Source organism: Calidris pugnax, unplaced genomic scaffold, assembly GCF_001431845.1.
Source record: "Calidris pugnax isolate Ruff unplaced genomic scaffold, ASM143184v1 scaffold174, whole genome shotgun sequence".
Taxonomy (NCBI): Eukaryota; Metazoa; Chordata; class Aves; order Charadriiformes; family Scolopacidae; genus Calidris; species Calidris pugnax.
Genome location: NW_015090907.1, coordinates 1,178,240 through 1,199,601, shown reverse-complemented (window position 1 = coordinate 1,199,601; position 21,362 = coordinate 1,178,240).

The following is a 21,362-nucleotide window of genomic DNA, read 5'->3' as shown; positions in this document are numbered from 1 at the left end:
TCCATAAATGCCACTTTGGAAGTGACCTGAAACAAGAGGGAAGAGAGGCATCTCCTACCCCCAGCACTTGTCCTGTAGCAGCTCTCAGCACTGGATCAGGAGTGAGGGTGGCGGGATCAGTGGGGGCAGATGGACAGTGAATGACCATCATGAGCTGATATGATAAACTTGGTGTGACAATTCTCCCAGACAGCCAAGGCCACAAGCTCCAAGTCCACTCGGGGCTTCTGCTCAGGTCTCTTGAATGCTTATTCCCACCAAGTTTTCGGTTGTGCCTCTGGCTGTACCTTCCTGCCTTTGCATGCTTGGAAGTAATTATTCCAGCAAACTGGCATGGTTATTCAAGGTGCCTAGGAAAATATCAGAGCTGCGCACGTGAAGTGACATCTCTCAAAGGTGATGTTGCACCAGGGACACAAGAAGAAACAGTCTCTGCTCTTCCTGCTTCTGCTCCAGTTATTCCACTTGAGAGGCACAGGAGAAAGGAGAGCATCTCCTCCGACGTTTGCCAGCAAAGGGATGAGTAGGTCATCTGAAGGGCCAGGGTGACCCAAACTTCATGGACAGAGAGCAAGAGGCACAGCAGGTAAAGCCCTGGGCCATGGCTGGACTGACGGCACTCTTCAGGATCCATTGGGTCTTCATTGGCTCCAGTGAAGCTGTGGGGTCCCATCCCTTTGTCCAGAGGGTGATGGTTTCTGGTGCCTCCTCCCAGAGACAGTGTGGGTAATACTTTTAACAGGAGTCCCCTGCCCAGGAGAGGTATCAGCCTGGCTTATACAAATCAGTATTTCTGGAGTTACATGAAATGGAAGAGAAGGATACAAAACACAGGCTTATCAGCTGAATTAATGTTTTCTGAAGAAGTCTCCTCACTTCCCCACGACTGCATCTGGAATTGCAGAGAAGCCAGCTGCTGTGACACAGCTGTTCCTGGCATGGTGCCCCAGACAAAGAGGCGGATGGATTTACTGGGACTTGGGTGACATTAATAATAGATAGTTGTCCTGAAATAGCAGTTTTGGCTCTAACTCCAAGCTCCATCCAAAGACAGCTCTCATTTCCCAGGGTGGCATGCAACCCTGTGTGTCCATAGCAGAGCTGGGAACAGCACACACCGTCCCGTGCACCAGCTCTGGCTCCTGTTCGTGGTGGCTCTGCCACATGCGCGTTGTGCTGCCGTGGAACCCCCGCCTTCTCACCTGAACCTCCAACCCCTCCCCAGAGCCAGGGGATAATCAATAACATGTGCTCTCTTTCTCCTGCTCTCATCTGCATTGTAAACTGATAACCCAGAGCAAGTGTCTCTTACGCAGTTGAAACCTTCACCTGCTGTGTTGGACTTACCTGATACCCACTGCCTTGCCTTGGCTCAGCGGCAGGACTTAAGAGCAGACCTCTTGAAGGAGATGGTTTCCTTGTTTTTGTTGATCTGGGTCACTCATAAATTTAAACATGAGTTAAAAGCTGTCAGCTGTTTTGCCTGATAACTACATGCACACAGGATTTGTTTCAGTTCAAGAGAAAGTAGCAATCTCTTTGGCTAAAAGTTGTTTGGAAAAACTGTGGCTTATAGAAAATAGTCTTTCAACATTCCCAGCTCTGACTACTCTGAGACCTGTTTTCTGCCTTAGTATCACATCCCTTTGTTATTCACCTAAGCACTCCACAGTTAATTGCAGAGCTCACACTTTTTCTTGGCTAGCTTGCTTCCTGCTGTTTCATGATTCATTACTTGTAAATGAGTCCCTGCGGTTCCCAGCAAAGCCGATTCCCAGCTACACAGAGACCCTCAGATCTCTCCTTTGGCTGAGCTCTCCCTGTTAATGCCTGCGCAGGCTACTGGGGAAGCTCTCGCCGAGCTACAGGTAGTCACTGCGACTTGAAGAATTGTTTCATCTTGATGAGACTTTTTTTTTTTTTTTTTAAGCTATTGCTTTGGGCCTGTGAAGTGAGTTCCCCACTGTGCAACAGCTCCAGGGCAGGGCCACAAGTCACCTCCAGATGGGACCATAGGAATAAGACCTAAAGACAGTGCAATTGCACTTCACCATGGTTTCCCCAACAGTCCACTCACATCCAGCATACATCCTTGCTCAAACAGTTCCCCTTGACCAAAACACCACCAGAGACTCCCTGGTTGTGTCTCTGGGATCAACCATTTAAGATCGTGACTAAATCACCTCTGAACTAGAGCAATGATTTGCTATCCCCTGAGACAGAGAATAACCATCCCAGACCAGGAAAATGAATTTTATTGCAGTTTCTTGCAGGTTGCAATGAAGCCCCCAAACTTCAGAGTGTTTCTCCTGGAACACATGAAGCACCTGCTCCAGGACTGTGTGTACATCACCCAGGACAGCAGCAGGCTGCAATGGGACAGGCCACCAAGAATTGGCTTCTTCTGACTGGTCACCACATTCTAAGTGGGAAAAGTCTCACAAGGATTTGTGTGACTCATCCACGGCAGGACAAGCACAGCCAACTCCACGTGCCCCAAACTCCTCTCCCAGGAACCCGTGTGTCTGTGAGCAGGTCCCAGGCCATCACTGCTCTAGAGCTCAGTCCCAGGACACAGTACCCCTGCCTGAGACCCCTTTCCCTGCTCCCTGGGGAGGACATTGCTACGGCAAGAGCTGTGATCGGGATGGATCCCTCCAACTGTGACAGTGGCTGGTGTCCTATTCCCGTCAGAGTACCACAGATTAGTTTTCTGGAGAATGAGGCAGTTCGGGTAAGGAAAACATACTCCTTATGGCAATTTTTAATGCTGCAGGTAGATCAGACACAAACCAGCACAAAGCAGGACTTCAGAGGTGAAGTCTGAGGCATAAATAGAGCAGATCACCCGACGAAAGGTCCTCACACCAGCTGAGCCAGCCAGGCACTAGGAGTGGGAAAACAGGACAGTTCCTGGCCTGGGAGGGTGGGAATTGAGCTGTGCAAGCATTTGGGAAACAGTCAAATCCTTGCAGAAGAGTGTTGGCCATTTCAGGGCAGGTGTTCAGCAAGTGTGTTGTGTGTCTACAGCCTTCACAACCAGGACAATACTGCTCGCAGGGCATTAACCCACCCACCAGCCCACAGACAGGAGTCACTCAGCTAATGGCTGTACGTGTGGAGACTCCCAGGCTTGATACCTGCATTTTTGCTAACACGTGCCCAAATGGACTGTTTTCTGGTTCCAGACAGAGGCTCTCAGCTGCACCCATACAAGGGCCATGACTGCCAACCTGCAAGAGAGCATCTGTTGCACCAGAGAGTCACAGAGTGCCTCGTGTGTGCTGTCATGGCTGGCTGCCAGGGATGTTGCTGCAGGGACATCAACTGGGACCACAGACCCCTCTCAGAGCTCCAGGAAAGAAAAGGAGCAGGAATGTGTGTTTTTGCTAGACAGCACTGCGCGGCAGGAGTAACCTTCTCCCAGCCCTTGGGTTAGGGCTGCTCCTCACCAATTCACCACCTCCCAGCAACGAGGGAGCATTAAGGATCAGTCAGGATTTTAAGCAGATTTGGGGGATCTTCCCTCTTTTTGGGGCAACATTTTAAAACAACCTACCTAACAAATGGATAAGCACAGCTCTGATGGCAAATACCACGGGAATGGACCATTTCAGCAATCACTTCTCCAGGACTCATAGCAGCCTACCAATATCTGAAGGGAGCCTCCAGGAGAGCTGGGGAGGGACTCTTTGTCAGGGAGTGGAGTGACCGGACAAGGGGTAATGGTTTTAAATTGGAAGAGGGGAGATTTAGATTAGATATTAAGAAGAAATTCTTTCCTGTGAGGGTGATGAGGCACTGGAACAGGTTGCCCAGAGAAGCTGTGGCTGCCTCATCCCTGGAGGTGTTCAAGGCCAGGCTGGATGGGGCTTTGAGTAACCTGGTCTGGTGGGAGGTGTCCCTGCCCATGGCAGGGGGGTTGGAACTAGATGATCTTTGAGGTCCCTTCCAACTCTAACCCTTCTATGATTCTATGACTGATGGTGGGCTCACAGCCGGGCCCTGTTCCTGGATGGATGTGGACAAACAGCTTCCCCCACTGGAGTGGGTCCCAGGCAGCAGGCTGGCATGGCAGGAGTCCTCATCCCTGGAACAGCATCCTTCCCTTTGTAGTCAGATAATGACAACGATTTCATTTGTGTTTCACTTTCTTCCTTGTCACCAACATTTCTTTTGTCCCTTTCTCCCCTTACAAATGTTAATTTCTGTCTTTGTCTCAGCTGTAGCTGTTCTAGTGCATTGTCTTTTGCCAACTGAAAGGAAACCCTCCTCAATAGACAGATCTTAGAAAATTAACATCATGCTGCAATTTGGAACAAGTACAGCTGAAGCAGCTGCTCAGCTGAAGAGAAAGAGAGACCAGAACAAGAGGACTGTTAGTTTGAAAAGCTCCTCCAACCCAGAAGAGCTTTGCAAACCTGGGGCTGTTCGTTGCCTGTATTCTTCAGAGTAATGTTACTTTATCATTTGAAGCCAGAAGAAATACCTAGGAACAGAGAGTTAGGCAGGGGTTTACATTCCTGTTGAATTTGCATCAGCTGGGGCAACAAGAGGACTGGGAACTATGGGCCAGTCAGTCTTACGTCAGTGCCCATGAAGGGCATGGAGCATGTCCTCTTGGAGTCCTTATCCAAACCTGTAAAGGATGAGGATGCAACGAGAAAGAGTCAGAGTGAGACTACCAAGGACTCAAGCAACCTCATTGCCTTCTATGACAGTACCAGCTGGGCAAACCTACACCTTGGTTGTCAAAAACTGGCCAGACCCTGGACTTAACAGTCATCAACAACAGACTGACCCTGTGTCCCTAGGGTGATATTGGCGTTCACATCATTCAACATGTGGACAATGACAAAGAGTTCATCCTCAGCAAATGCATGAAACAAAATTAGGGGAAGTGGCTGTTGTGTCAAAGGAGATGACATCAATCCATAGGGACTTTGGAAACTGTATCTTGGAGTGGGTTCACTAAGGAGGAGTGCAAAAGTCCTACAGTTGGGGCAGAATAAACCCTTGCATCAGTCCAGTCTGGACCCAACTGGCTGAGCGGCAGCCTGGCAGGGAAGAATCTGAGTGGAAATAATCCACTTAGTTTAACTTTTCAACTGAAGCGGTGATAAATTCATAGCTACCAGAGAAAACTAATACTTCATCTAATCTTAAGACCTTCCTAACTACAAACTGTGGGAGGCTGGAGCATTCTGGGGTTGTGCGTCTTTATACACTTTCCTGGGCATGTTCTGCTTGTTGCTAGGGAGAGAGGGTCTTAAGACAAACTTTTGGCTAGACCCAGCACAGCTATGTGGGTACAATGAAGCATCTGCTCAGTCAGGGAGCACAGGCAGAGAGCCCTGAATCATCTCAGAGCAACCTTAAATCCAGACTTGCTCACTGCTGGTTGGGCACATGACTGGGATCACTGGTCTCTTCCTTGGCCGTCCACTTTCTGCCACACACGGGCACCTGTGGACATTTTGTTCATCTTTCACTGAATTTCACTGAATTTTTAGAGTTGGAAGGGACCATAGAGATCATCTAGTCCAACTCCCCTGCTAAAGCAGGACCACCCAGAGCATGTCAGATCATGCCACTCAGGACTGCATCCAGGCAGGCCTTGAAAATCTCCAAAGAAGGGGACTCCACAGCCTCCCTGGGCAGCCTCTGCCAGGGCTCTGGCACCCTCACCGTGAAAAAGTTTTTCCTCATATTCAAGTGGAACCCTTGTAGCTTGGAACATCTTGTAGCTGACCACGCTCTGAGCAGGAGGTTGAACCAGAGACCTCCTGGTAACATCTCCCAGGGTCATTGTCTCTGCTGACACATTCCCTTGACCTTCCCCCCTGTTCCTGCTGGAGGCGCTGCACCCCTCCCTAGATGACCCAGGTAGGGACCATGTGTAATATCCCTGCCAGTAACAACCTGTGTTAAGAGCAATACACCTGGAACAGCCTTTCTTCAACGATCTCAAGGCCTTTCACAAAGGTGCTGCTTAAAAAAACCCACACTTTGCCACTGGGAAAGACAGAGAAGGGAAATGACACGGGATCATCTACCAAAATGAGACAGATCCAGGTTCTTTGACTTCTGGGCCAGCTGGACCCTTGTGTGCCACAGCTTGAAAAGCTGGTGACATCTAGGCATTTGGGGAGGAAGAACTGCCCTGAGGAGTGAGAACACGATGATGTGCATGAGCATTCCCATGGGGTGAAGCCGGACAAGGTCAGCGCAACGCAGAGCAGACACCACTGGATACCACAGCAGAAAGGATGCAGATCATAGAATCATAGAATGGTTTGGGTTGGAAGGGACCTCAAAGATCATCTAGTTCCAACCCCCCTGCCCTGGGCAGGGACACCTCCCACTAGAGCAGGTTGCTCAAGGCCACATCCAGCCTGGCCTTGAACCCCTCCAGGGATGGGGCATCCACAACTTCCCTGGGCAACCTGTTCCAGTGTCTCACCACTCTCACAGTAAAAAATTTCTTCCTGAGATCTAATCTGAATCTTTTCTCTTCCAATTTAAAACTGTTTCCCCTTGTCCTATCATTACACCTCCTGACAAAGAGTCCCTCCCCAGCTCTTCTATAGGCACCCTTCAGGTATTGAAAGGCCCCTATGAGGTCTCCCCGGAGCCTTCTCTTCTCCAGGCTGAACAATCCCAGCTCCCTCAGCCTGTCTTCATAGGAGAGGTGCTCCATCCCTCTGATCATCTTCGTGGCCCTCCTCTGGACCTGTTCCAGCTGGTCCATGTCCTTTCAGTGTTGAGGACTCCAAAGCTGGACACAGTATTCCAGGTGGGGTCTCACGAGTGATCTGTGGGAAGGGACGGCAGCAGCCAGTGAACATGACAAAAGAGTTTGTGCCAGCAATGCTCCCTGCCTCCTTCTGCTCCATGAGCCCAGTCCCACAGCAGGTTTTCTACCACAGCCACTTTGTCACTCAGTATGAGAAGACACTTCCCGTCTCCCACAGCTCTTGCAGATATCCCTGCTCTCGAGAGGCAGACTGCAGGAAGCACTTACAGCTCAGCTCAGAACCCACAATCCTGGTTCCAAATATTCATTTCAAACCTTTGCATTGCTGCAAATATATGTAAAAAGTTGGACATACTCGTTCCGTGTAATAAATTATGTGTCCTTCTTTTATGGTTACACTTTTCATAGAGTCTTGTAGTTTACTCAAGATAGCCAGAAAGTTTTCATTCATATTGCTTGGGGAAAAGTCCAAAATCTGTATGTCTGAGCAAAGCTCCTGTGTGGCAAAGCTGGAAAGTACAGAGGATAAAGCCTTGGGAGCAAAGGACCCAGCAGCTTGAGTGTAGGATCTGCCCCCTGGAAGTGTTGGGTGTAAGCCGTGGAGACAGCAGAGTCCTGGAGCAGAGGGATGCGTCATGATGCTTTTATGGTTTCAGAGCAACAAGCAGATGTTACAATGCACTTATAAATAAATTGATGTTAGCTGAAAGGAAAGAAAGGAAGGAAAATACTGACAGTGAGAATCAACCTGAAATGTTGACTGCCACAAAATTCTGCCATGTAGAAGGGCTGGGGCACTGCCTTTCTGCAAACCTGTCATCTCACCCTGTGTTTGCTGAGGATAACTTTTCCTTCTTGGAATCCCTGAGACTCCACTCAGATTCACTGTCCATCCATCAAGGCTCAACTCACATTTGTGTAGTTCTGATCATTTTCTATCAAATTATGGAGTCTCTCACCACACCTTTTGGGTGACCCACCCTAGTATGCCACCGGCTTACTACCCCCTGAGAAGAGACAGCCTGTCCAGTGAGTCCAGCCTACATTTCAGGAGGAGAGACACCATATATTTTAGATTGACTTGTAAACTGGCAAACACGTCTGATACAACAAGATGAGACATGAGATTGTTGGAGATATCGACAGTGGGATTGAGTGCGCCCTCAGCAAGTTTGCCGATGGCACCAAGCTGTGAGGTGAAAAGGACAAAGTATGCGTATTTGGTGTATACAACAGCTCAGAAAGGGCTGGGAGATACCTGGATTGAGATCCTTCAGAAGCACTTTGTTGCCTGACCATCCAACACAAATAAGCAATGCTTATATCATGGCTAATCAAGGTCATCTTCGTGTCAAGTAGAGGTGAGACTGGCATACATCTCTCTGGACACCACCTTTCCCATCCCAAGCTTGCCTTTCTGCTTGTGATCCTCCTCCTCCTGGACCCGCCATTGCACAGAACACGAGCCAGCACATCCTCCCCCTCACCACCAGGGAGGACCTCTGTGTTGGCAGAACTGAACACTGGGACTAAACCTCATGGACCACTGCAAGTGATCCATGCCAAACAGGAAAACATGCTCCCTGCTCAGGGAACACAGACCTGCACTGCCCTTTGTAGACCACCTTTGGAAAGGCAGGAGTAAAACCTTCACAGTACCATGATGTATGTGGAACCACAGGAGTAGTCCAGGGGATGTCTATCAGTCCCAGTTGACCTGCCGAGAAATTTAAACTGATTTTGTCAGAGAGCTAGAGGTCTCCGAGCTCCTACCTTCATGTAAATACAAAACCCAGCAGCTGGCTAGAACACAAGCACCCCATCTTGAAGACTTTGCATTCTGCTGGGCAACCGTTTGCAGGTCAACCAACAGGCACATCCTGGCTGGTCTACCATCATATGTGTAGCCCTGGGACAGCCACAGCATGGGCCCAGCTGCTCAGCGGGTGAATTATGGCAGGCAAGAAGTGGCCATGGCACAGTGAGGGGCTCAAGGGCCAGGGTGGGATGTGGTGGTGCCTACGCGGTGCAGGAGACAGGGTGGGGAGCTGAGGGAATTGTGTCTGGGTACCCAGAGGGACAGGGAACCATGGCGTGGTCTGGGGTTGCGGGAAGGACCTGTTGGTACATAGTGACAGCACCAGGTCATGGGAGAGATGGGGGGTTATTTCAATAAAATGTAGTCAAGGCCATAGCACAGAAATCTGGAACAATCAGGCTTATCAGTTCCTATAGTCTTGAAAAACCCTGATTTGTCTCGAGATGAGTTGATGATTGGACTAGATGATCTTGAAGGTCCCTTCCAACCTCGATGATTCTATGATTCTATGAGGAGACAGAAAAAGCACTATTGCAACTAAGCTGATGCTGAGGGGCCTTGTGCGGCCTCAGGATCCCATCACTCAGGGACTGACCAACATGCACAACAGTCATTTGTCTCCACGACAGTGGAGACAGATGCAGAGCTTCGGCTTTAAGACCTGGCGATAAGTTTGGTCTCACTCTCAGTAGCTAAAAGCCAAGTCCTGTGTCACTCCATTAGAAATCAAGGAGGCCAAAACCTGAGCTGAGGCTCACAGCGAGAGCAGACAAACATTCTTTTGAGGCTTAAGTTATTGGTTTCTGGGAGACAAATGGGTTTGGATCATTGAAGTTCATATAGCTGGGGATGGCATCTGAACCCATGGCAGGAGCAGCAAGACCTTTGTGCTGCTAGAAGGACAGCACAGCTTTAGGTATGAAAAGCCTGTTAGCAACTTGAATAATGTACGATCTACAAGGACGTGGGGTTTTTTGTTAATGGAAGAAAACACTCATGGTGTCAGCTTGTAGAAACCTTCATCTTAAACACACAAGTTACCGTGGCAGAGATCTGGTAAGTTCCAAGTGCTTGTTCCTTGCTTCAGGTTCCTTGGAGTCCACTATTTATAATTTACGGATGAGGAAAGAAAAGGAAAACAAAGATGTAAAAATGGCTTTGAACAAAATTCTGCAGTTGGCTACAAAAGTCTAATGAACGGAAGAAAGTGCAGACCTGCTTTTGCCCCCTTGTCCCAGCATTATCCCATTACCTTATTCCCATTCACGCTGACTTGAATATAACCAGAATGACCCCCCAAGGTTTGGAGATAATCCCTTCAAGTTTTTGGTTTTACATATCAGACTTAGGTTGATGGTTGGATCTTAAAGGTCCTTTCCAATCTAGATGATTCTATGAGTCTATGATTCTATGTTATAGTTCAGGAACTTAAATTTAATCAAAGGGCAGTCATTACCTTGCAGCTGCATTATATACTACAGCTGCAATTTGCACAAATGCACTGAATGAAGACAGAAATCTCTCTGGGTATTGTATCATTTTGAGAACAAAAGCTAAACATCTTCCTGGGATGCTAAGACAAACGCCAGAATCAGATGTAATGAACAGCACAGCCAGCTGCAGCTGCAGAACTAGCACATGAAGGGAAAAAAGACTTTTCAGCAGTTCTGCTTCCTAAGTGAACTTTCTCCCTCGAGCTGCAGGCACCACAGCACGGTCCAGCCCTTTGGCAGCACTGGGAGAGTAACAGAGCGCTCAGCAGCCCGTGGAAAGGACACCCATCTCTTGAGTTTCCAGCACCTACCACCTTGGGGATTTCGGAGGAGGTTGATAGTATTTAGTTGTTTACAGGACTGAGTCCAAATGGACTGGAAAGCTCCGACTCTGGGAAGCCGAGTGATTATGTTGCGGTAACCAGCAGAATGCCTCAATTAATTCCTCAATTAAATCCTCAATTAACTTATCAGACATAGGACAGGCTGAGCTGGACAAGGCGGTTGATGCCTCAGCAGAATCCTTTGCCAGGCTGGAAGGAATGTGGAAAGCATTCAGGATTAAAATTCCTCTGGCCCATCCAGATTGCCCCTCCGCAAACACAGCGGGGCTGCAGCCCGGGGGTGGCGCAGGGACAATAGCCCGTCTCTGATCTGCCGGCGCCGCACGGCTCCTGCTCCCTGCTGCACTCTTAAGACCAGGCTCAGCCTTATGCTAGAGCGATCAAGAGGGAGAGATCACATCAAAATGCCAACTGTTTTGCCGTGGGGTGAATATCGCTGAGTTTACACTCCCGATGCTCCCGCCACCTGGCCGGGCTGTTTGCGGGGCCGCTCGCTGCTCCCGCTCTCCCAACAGAAAGGTGAGGAACAGCACTCCTCTATATCTGAATGCGACCCAGGTGTACTGGTGCAGAGCCCTCCTCTCTTCTGCCACAGTTTCTCCTCCTCCTCCTGCCTGAAACAAATAAATCCCGTTACCCCTATCGCTCCGCCGGGATGTGGCAAGTTGTGCTGGGTCCCTGCCGAGGTGTGGGCACCTCAGCATGCAGGTGCTGCCCCTCTTTTCACACCTTCCTTCCCTTTGAGCTCTTTATCCTTTGGTGTCTTTCATAATGTTGGTCTCTTCTCAGCAAGGATTCGAGTTTATAACCTGCCCGTCTGATCCGCAGGCACGGCGCCGAGTTTGCAGGAATGTTTAGCAAAATGAGCTGGGAGCATGAGCTTGACTGCAGCTCAGCAGGAACCACACCAAAATCCTTTGACTGCACTTGAGGGTTTCTTTTATAACGACTCACTTTGTGCAGGGAAATATTAGAAATATAGGCAGAAATTAGTAGCACAAGTGCGCAAATATTTCTTCAGTGACAGTTAAGCAAAAACTGTATAAAAATTAGCTGTGAAGTGGCCTCTAAACGAAAAACCCATTACAGCTACATCAGTCTGCAATAAATAGCGTGCAAATGGGTTTGTTTCAAGAATGCAAATGGTTTTATTTCAGGAGTTTTGATTGAATTAAATAGATGTTCAAATTATCCCGCAATTGAATTAACTGAAAGTCACTGTATTTCTCACACATTTCATAAAGATGAATAATCCAATCACATAAGATTTTAAAGAGTACTTACAGCAGGGTTTTGCTGCCTTTGAGACTGTTTGAACTATGAGTGATTTGTCCTTTTCCATGCAGTTCATTTTGAGAGATCCCACACTGTGTGATACACTCATTGCCAGCCAACAAAGATCGCACATAAGTGTTCGGAAAGGAATTGAAATCCCTCCACTTTTTTTGCCTCTTCAAAATTAGAAACTAAATGGCAGTGAAGGAGGAAGAGGCCACCTGCAGAGTCAGGATCGGAGTGTAGGATTCCAAAGAAATCAGTGCAAGAGAGTGAAAGACATTTCAGACTGGTGGGTGTCCCTGAAATGACTGCATTGTGGAGCTGCTGTCACCCTGCAGGGTGGACACAGGGATGTCTCTGATGGTGACATGCTCTTCATGGGGACTTCTGCTCAGTCACAATGGGTGTTGTGCTATACCTGCTATTCACACCACCCAAGGCTTTGCAGGGACTCAGGATTTTATTACGAGGGTGTTCTATCTGGTGGCTCAAAGGCCATCCAGCTCCTGAAACAACCTCTCCTGATACCCCTTTCCTGCTGCCTGCTGCAGCCAGAGAGGCTGGTTGTCAGAGGCAAAGCCTTTTGTTGGATTTCCTTGACTTTGGGCACTGACATAAAATCCCCCACCTGACGCTGACCATGGAGCAGCCATCTCTCAGTGTGGGGCAGCAGCCCCGCAAATGATTTGGGCAGAACATGACCTCAGCTGCCTCTGTGAGATTTCCTTGCTAGGTCAGCTTCACCTCCACAGAATTCCACCCAAGAGCCCCCCAGGGCAGTCTTCCCCTCTCAGCCTTTAGCACATGTCATTCTGAATTTTCTTCATTCTCTCTCTGGAGCCTTTATGGCTCTCCTTGCCCAGCTTCCCAGGCAGAGACTCACACGAGCATCACTGGTTCACCTGGTCTGAGCTGAGAAAGCTCACCATGCTGGCCTGAAAACTCTTCTGTCTGTACGTTTGCTCATTTGATTTCTCACACCCTCTGCTCACGCTGGTGTCCTTTCACACCAGCTCCTCCGTTCGCGTTGCACTTTGTCAGGGTTGCTACTTCTGCATGTGCTGAGCTGCGCTGTCCTCTAGCCAAGGTCAGGTCCCCTCAGCTCATGCACGCTGCTGTGCTAGTAGAATACGCTCTCCTGCTGATGATGACACATGTTCTGCTCCAAAAATGGCAGGAGGACGCTACCTTTTTTACACGCAAAAGAACCCGAGGCAAAGTGGCACCTGGGTGACAGTCTGTGTCATCTGTTCTCTGCATGAGAGAGCCATCTTGTCAGATTTATGTTGTGGAGTGGAACACGGAGATCTGGTCTCACCCCTTAACTCTGCCAGAAATCTTATGTGACCTTCAGCAATACATTGAGTGCCTTCATCCCTAGATCACCATCTTCAAAGATGTGCCCACAAACTTGTGGGAGAACCCAGCTTTGTCCCAGAGCTGCCTGCCTAATGCCAGTCTCTAAAAGGTATTTCCTGCTCCTCGGCACCCATTTGCAGCTCTAAACCTTCCCCTGCACTGTTGGGAAAAAGCAGCTCCCTTATGCCTCGGATAGAGCTGAATCCCACACTGAGGTGAGACCAGTCCCAGAGGAACGGGAAGGCTCCATGTTCTTCAGTTACCCAGAAATCACCTTTGCTACAGGGAAATGTCGAGGTGAAAGCAGCGACTTCAATCATTACAATGCAAATATTGGCAGTATTGGTTTAGAGACAGGTACAGAAATAATGAGGCATGTTAAAAGAGCTTTAAATTAGCTCCAGATGGGTTGTTTTCTGTGGTCAGTGAGCTGCTGGGACACTTACACAGTGAAGGGGTACAGAATCAGCGTTTAAATAAAATTCCAGTCTTTGGCACATCCACAAGAGCATCCTGAGTTAGGGACAAGGTTAACTTTGCACCCCCAAACCTCCTCTGGGATTCTAGTATTTCCTCATATGATTTCCTGTGACATACAAGTCCCCTGTGGACCAGTTCCACCTAATTTAAGGGCAATGACAGCCTTTGTGTGTGGCAGCCCGGTCCTGACCCGATGGCACACAGACCAGTGCGAGGACAGGGCTCAGCTTTGCCATACCCCACTGCACACACTGCATATAAACACACACGTGGACAAACACGCTTTGCACAAGGATATACCTGAAAACACCCCTCCTGGATCACAGTTTGGACGTGATGGTAGCCAAAAAACCTCTGGAGGAACAATATGCCTGGTATATATTTTAATTCAAGGAAAAACATGTGACAGAATCTTTTCTCTGACTTTTCTGTTGAGGATATGAGTTGTTTGGGAGAGAAGTGACCTCTCAACGTGTGCTCACATCCTCCTCTGGGCCATGGCACGCCTGGCTGGCACAAACAGCAGGCATTAAAACAAACCTTGGTCACACTCTTGTACATTGCAAATAATGAGCACAAAACCTGTTTTGCCTCTTGGCACCTCGCTGCTTTGCTGAATGTTCCTGCCCTGTACCGCAAAGGGCATGATTCATTATCTTATATATGATCACTATCATATATATATGCAGCACCGAGTCCCCTACTCTGTGGCTGAGCTTTTCATCCCTGTGCAGAAGGTCCCATCACAGCAAATTCTGCTCATTTATCAAACACCTGGACAGAGGAACTCTCCTGTGCTTTATCACAATGGCCAGACAATGCATTACTGACAAGTACCAGGGATGGCTGGTGTCTGCTTGTGGAACCTGCAGGCATACCCTGGCATCCCAGGGTGAAGTCACCTCCACAAATATTTCTGCAGATCTTTCACCTGGCCCCTTCACCCCTCTGTACCAAGCCTCTTCTTCAAGACTTTGTTCATTACCACGACCATATCTGATGAAGATTTGAGAAAATTTTACAACAGCTACCTGTTGGTAATAAGAGGAAAAGGAACAATTGGTCTTCTTGGTCAATAAGGTGTTACCTGACAGCAGATAAAATTTAAGTCTTGAAAATACAAATCCAACAGTCAGTGCATGAGGATTTGGATGCTGGTCTGAGAGGTACCAGAGAAATCCCCCAGATGGTCAAGCTCACAACGTTACAGAGGCAGCTGTAATTGCCTGTATGGAAATAACACAGGCTAACAACATTAAAGGCATGTAATTCAGGGCAAACCCCAACTGGCGTGCTGGCTGGGGGTTACAAGTCTCTTTGTCTTGTACCTTTCTTTTCCTTGAGCGACTCACTACAAATTCCTTGTACCAGCTTTCCCTGGTCACTACTAGAGGACTCGCAGAACTGGCGCGGCGCTGCAGATTGTTGGACACCTAAATCTCACGGTTCATGTACAAGGAGCAGCCAGCTCTCCTGGGAGCAGTCGTAATTAAATTTTGCTCAGTCATGCAGGTGGAGAAGCAGCTCTTGATAATCTTGCCTCTTGTCTTTGCACGCCTCCATAACAGACTGCGGGGCAGCTGGCCGTGCCTCTCTAGAATGCACCAGCTGGAAACCCAGCACACGGGCAGAGCTGAGCACACCTCTTAGCCTCAGACAGTCTGCCTGGATTCTCTCTTCAGAGAAAAAGGTGTCCAGCAAAGCTCTCACCAGCACAGCATCCCTTAGGGAAGGAAAATCCATTATTATTTTTTTTTTTTCAAATGAAAATGTCTTATTCTGGGTCTGCAACTTCTCCATGTATGTGACTTGCTGCAAACATGAGAGACTGTAGACTGCACTCTCACCAGGCTGGGGAGGGCCAAACAGTGACCAGCAGTTTGGTCGGCATCCATCACCCCTTCAACAGCTTTGGCACATCTCAGTTTGCTTTATGGAGGAGATGCTACCCTAATCAAAATGAGGGGCATGTTCACGTCCCCAGGCTACCCAGTGTCATGAGTGAAGCTAAAGCCTCATGGCTTTGTGACTGCAGGCAGGGAGGACACAGGCTCACGGGTCACCAGCAGAGTCAGCAATGAAAACACAGATCTCGAATGCCTTTTCACTGTAGATACCAAAGAAGTCAGACTCCTTGACTCCACCTTACACAGGAGAAACTGAGGCACAGAAGTGCAGCATGACCTCCCAGAAGTGAGGATGGAGGGTTGGCCTCAGTGCAGCACTCTGTCCCAAAGCAGCACAGGCTTCATCACACAGAGCTGAGAGCTTTAATCCCCAGCACTCGCTGCCTTCTGCATCTGCAAAACTCCTTCTTCCTGCCCACCCCCCTTTCTGGTGCTGTGCTCCCCTTTCTCAACCAGCCCTGAAAGCCCTAACTTTTTGTTAGGTCACAGTCCTCTGATCAGAACATTGCCTTCCCAACAGGGATGAGCCTCACCGGGTTCACTCCCTGCCTCCTAGGAAAAAGACTCCTCTTCTTCATGGAGAAAAAGTAGATGGGAAGAGGCCTGAAGGTGAAGAAACCGTGCCTGAAAGGATCAAGACCTACCAGGAAGGATCACAATTCCTCAGTCCCTAACTACAGCCAGTTTGGGACGGTGCTGCAGAGGCTGACACAGAAGGACGCTGCCAGATGCCATCTAACCCACAGGACACATGAGGTGTCCCGGTACTCCGTCCCAGGCCACGTCCCTTTGTTACTTCAGAAACTCTTTTATTGTTCAATTCCACCATCTACTGGACATTTCTTTACAAGACACAGCGCAGCCATCCGCTGGGCAAGAGGAGAGAACACACAACTTGCAGTACACCCTCACACAGTTCTTATTCCTACATTATTTTGCATCTTTTTTAAGGTCTACCCAAACTCCTTTGTTACTCTGGGTAACAGATGTGTTAACTTTGCATTTTGGTGAAAACCTGATCAAGTTCAGAGCAAAAGCGTAGACCAGTAAAATATTTGACACTTTACACAAAGCCTGTATTAATCCTGTGCAGAGAAACCCAAAGGAGCCACACAGAATGTCCCAGGCGAACGTCCTGCTATGTGGAAGTGGGGATGGAGTCCACTTGTAAAGGAGATTTTATTCTCAAATAAAATTCTGCACAGTCTGCTTGCCAATGACTCCACATCATCCCTGCTAAGTTTACAACAATGAAACATCAGGTGAAGTCCAGGGGTCAGCACACAATGGAAACCAAAGGTGGAAGAGCTTCTCCAGCGTGGTCCAAGGCTGGGCTGACCAAGGCAGCAGCTTTGATCCACGTTAATGGGGATTGGTCAGGAGAAACTGAAAAACTGGCATTTTTACAGTCAGACTGCAGAAGAAAGAGCAGTGTCACACCTCAGGTAGTACATACCTCCACTGCTAAGAGCGAACTGCCACCTCTACCGCTGAAAAAGCCTAATAATGGATATCTGGATCACAGCACCATCCAGCTCCATCCTCCTTCAACCCACCCTTTAGGTACTTGTAAACGTAGATAAGGTCTCCCCTCAGCCTTCTCTTCTCCAGGCTCAAGAGCCCCAGCTCTCTCAGCCTTTCCTCATCAGGGAGATGCTCCAATCCCTCCAGCATCTTTTTTGGCCTACTCTGGACTCTCTCCAGTAGTTCCCTGTCTCTCTTGAACTGGGGAGCCCAGAACTGGACGCAGGATTCCAGTTGTGGCCTCCCCAGTGCAGAGGGGCATATTGCAGGATATAGTGGCATCAGTGCCACACACACCAGCTGGGTCTGTGTGAATTACTGCTCTCTGCAGAAGCTGTGTCCCACACAGCACAGGGGTGGAGAAGCTTCACCTCCCATCAGTGTTCATCCTGGTGCGTGGCTGGGTGGTGCCTTCCTGCCTGGGAGGATGCACTGCAGTGAAGGTTTTGTAGTTTTCTGTGGAGTTCTCAAACTGCATGGCAGAGTCAACAAAAAAGAAAAAAAAAATTCTGGCAGTAAGGTTTTAAACAAAAGAAAAGGGCATTTGATTTCACAAGACTTACCCCAGACACTCTACCAATCTCTGGGGGACAGGTCAGAGCAGGTGGCAGAGCACTGGGGTGAAAACCAGCAGATTTGGCTTAAGCCAGAGAGGGCAGGGAGCAAGCATCCAGCCCGTCCTTGCTGATTCCAGCCCTCTCCTGCAAAGCCCTCTGCTGCCACCAAGGGACAGGCCAGGGGGGATGGGACGGTGCCAGGGATATGTCCTCTCCCAACTGTTGCCATCTCGGGCATGTGGAGGGCGTTTGGAGTAAATGGTCAGAAAAGCATGAGCTCAAACCCACCCAACGTGATACGATGGAGATGGGTGCTAAACAAAAATACCAGAGGTGTGTGGTGATAGGCAATACCGATACCAACAAACACTAAATGTTTTCTGTGCAGTGCTGCCCAGTGGCAGGGTGGCAGCAGGCCCACACAGCTGCCAGACTCTTCTCCACAGGCTCTCAGCCAAGCTCCTGCCTGTGCCACCACTGCCAGGAACACTCCAGTGCAGGGCCACCTTCAGCTGCTTCTCTCACCAGTCATAGTGAGGAAGAGTTACTGGCCCGAACTGATATCTCACTCTCTTGTTGCAATAGGTCACATTTTCATATTCAGGAGTGACCATGCCAAGAGGAGGCTCCAGGTCCTGACTGCAGTAACTGTCTCCATCCTTACCAGAGAAGCAGACGCTTCTTGGATGTGAGCCATCCCCTCCTGGGGCAGCCTCCGAGAGCTGCACCCCTCTCTGCTGCCTGTAGGAACATACACAGCTCCCCCAGGGGATCACATCTGAGCTGTAGGCACCCAGAACCGTGTCAGGCACACGCCATTCCATCTGCGCTTGCTTGTTCTTTTGAAAGGCAGGTTTGTCTCAATCCTCACAAACACAGCCCTGCTCATCACACACCACCCAGGAACCGCTGCACGGTACTGCCAGGGTAGGGGGGGAACCTCTTCCTGGGTGGAACTAGAGCCAAGAAATACAGCAAAGCCATAGTTTAAATGCTCTGGTTTGGCAGCCAGATCTCAGAATGCAAGGCAAAAAAAAGAAAAAACGTAAAACCAATGATGAACAAAGTAAATTTCTTAAGAAAAGCCCTCACTTAAAAAAAAAAGTTAAACTTACCTTTCAGAGCAAATACAAATCCCAATACTATAATTGCAGTTATAATACAATTTAATAATAAGCAGTATCTTACTATATAAACATAGGAATATAACAATTTATTATTCTCATCACCATTTAACATTACATACATATAATATCATAAGAAGCATTTCCCTGCATCAAAAGGCAGATAAACAAGAAGGAAGTTCAATTTGTGGATTCCATTATATTCTTACCTCGCACAAACAAAATTACAAACACATTAACATTCACCAGAACGATGCCAGTCCTCTAAGCAATGGTTTCCAGTTAATTTGTTCTGCTGTGAATCAAATCCTGTTAAATAGAGTAGACCTATTTAATCTCATTTCACATTTCTGAAAGGAAAATATTCACAATCTGTATTTTCCTGAGAGCTGAGAACAAGATATTATAAGGGCAAAACTAAGGGTGAAGCACCACCACCCCTTTCGTCCCACTTGTCCTCTAAAAAGTTGATGTAATTTTGCATAACTTGACATATTCGTGATTTGACTATTCTGGGACACTGTTCTTCCACACCATTTAATGTTCACAATAGCTCCCACTGAGTGTAGCTATCTCTTAAGCACCACTGGATATCTGACCCCCGAGGCCTTAATTAGGCACTGAGGAAATGATTTATGTGTCTGAAAGGAGGTGCTCACATTTAGGTTACGCACTCCTCTGAAAGCAAGGACTTGCCTTCAGTCACAAAGCAGTTGCCACAGGCAGACGTCTTACACCCCACTCATGAAATGGGAAGAGTGGGGACATCCAGACCCAGCCCTGGAACGGCTCGACCTCCCTGTGCCTTACTGGGATGTGCCCCCGGGCACTCACAGCCCGTGCATGTGGCCAGTGCAGATACACACATCACTGCTCCTTCCTTAAAAAAAGGTGTCGGAGACTGATATTCTTCTCACTTATGAACTACTTGTGTAACAGAGGGAAGGAAGAACAAGGGGAAACCTCCTGTCTCTGGGGAAGGTATAGAGCAGATATACATTCAGGAAAACGTGTCCACAGAGAAATACGCTCACAGGCCTGGAACAAGAGGAGAAGAGTGACAATGACAGAATCTAGCGGCACACAGAAACACATTTCCACAGCACAGCCATGTACCAGCAAGCAGGGCCTGGGACAGCATCCCCCCATGCCTGGCACAGCCCTGGGGACAGGCTGCTGTGTCTGAACCCACCACACAGGCCAAGCGGAGCTGCTCTGTGCTCTGATGTGTACAAGACCCACCAAAATGTCCATAAACTCTTCAGAGGACAAGTCCTCTGAGTATTTGAGTCAGGGAGCAGTATTTTTAATTTCTTAAAACATTGGAATATGCCTTTTGTACAGCCAGCCAACCCCTCTCTCTGCGAAGGCTGTCCCATCACCTGTGCAGAAGGGGGAATCCATTTAACAAAGACTCACGAGCAGGAATTGTGACAGGACAGAGGGAAAGGCTGCAGCACTGAGGGTGAGGAGCACAGTAACACTCACCAACGCAAGAAGTGATGTTCTTCAAACCGCAGGGATCTCACTGCAAAGAAGATGTGTGACAGAGAAAGGAAAGCAGGAGAAAATAGAAGGAGATAAACGGCTTGATGCAGTATTAAGTACTATCAGAAAACCAAGAGATCTAGTAATTTATTCCTTAAGACTGTACTTCCCTGTACAAATCACATTTACCATAGACAAATGGGGTGATTAAGGCATACATAAACCAACTTATTACTCCACATTAAAAATCTGTTGAGAACATTTTGGGTAAGCTGTGACCAGGTGAAACTGTGCAAGAGGCAAATGTGTGCAGAGCATCTGGAGAGGGTTCCCAACACTGCGATGGATCGGCCCGTCCAAGAGTCAAGAGAAATACCTCCATTCAAGATGCCACCCAACACGCACTGGCAGACCGAATATCAAAGCAAAACTGCTCCTCCCACCAGGACCAGGGCTTCCCTCCATCATCCCCTCCATCTGCTCAGCATATTCCTTTCCCTGAAGGAATAGGCTGTTGGGTCCTATTCACCAGCTTGTGGACCGATGCAAAATATAAGGGGGATTATCACTTGAATGCTAATGACAAATACTGCATTGTGTAAGACCGACCACGCTGTATAAACTTGCCGGCTTTGCTGATAAAGAAGAAACACCCTGCCCCATGGAAGGGCAGAACTGCTGCAACACAAGGAGTAAGCAACGCTAGGGGTAACAGGGGTAACTGGGGAGGTGGCATGGGGGGATCCCACCGACTCTAATTAATTAGAGACTGAGCAGATTTACTCCCCCCAACCCCCCCTGAGGGACCAGCAGCACAAATGGGGAAGAAAGCACAAAAGTGACAGGAAAACAACCTTTGTCTGCTCTTTTTAGTTCCTTCTACCCCTGTTTCCCTACCGCCCGGCCGGAAGGGAATCATAGAATCATTCAGGTTGGAACAGACCCTTGGGATCATCGAGTCCAACCATCAACCCTACTCTACAAAGTTCTCCCCTACACCATATCCCTCAACACCCTAAATGACTCTTACACACATTCAGGGATGGTGACTCAACCCCCTCCCTGGGGAGCCTCTTCCAATGCCTGACTACTCTGTGAAAAACTCTTTCCTAATGTTTAGTCTAAACCTACCCCGTTGGAGCTTGAAGCCATTCCCTCTCGTTCTGTTACTAATTACCTGTGAGAAGAGATCAGCACCAACCTCTCTACAGTGTCCTTTCAAGTAGTTGTAG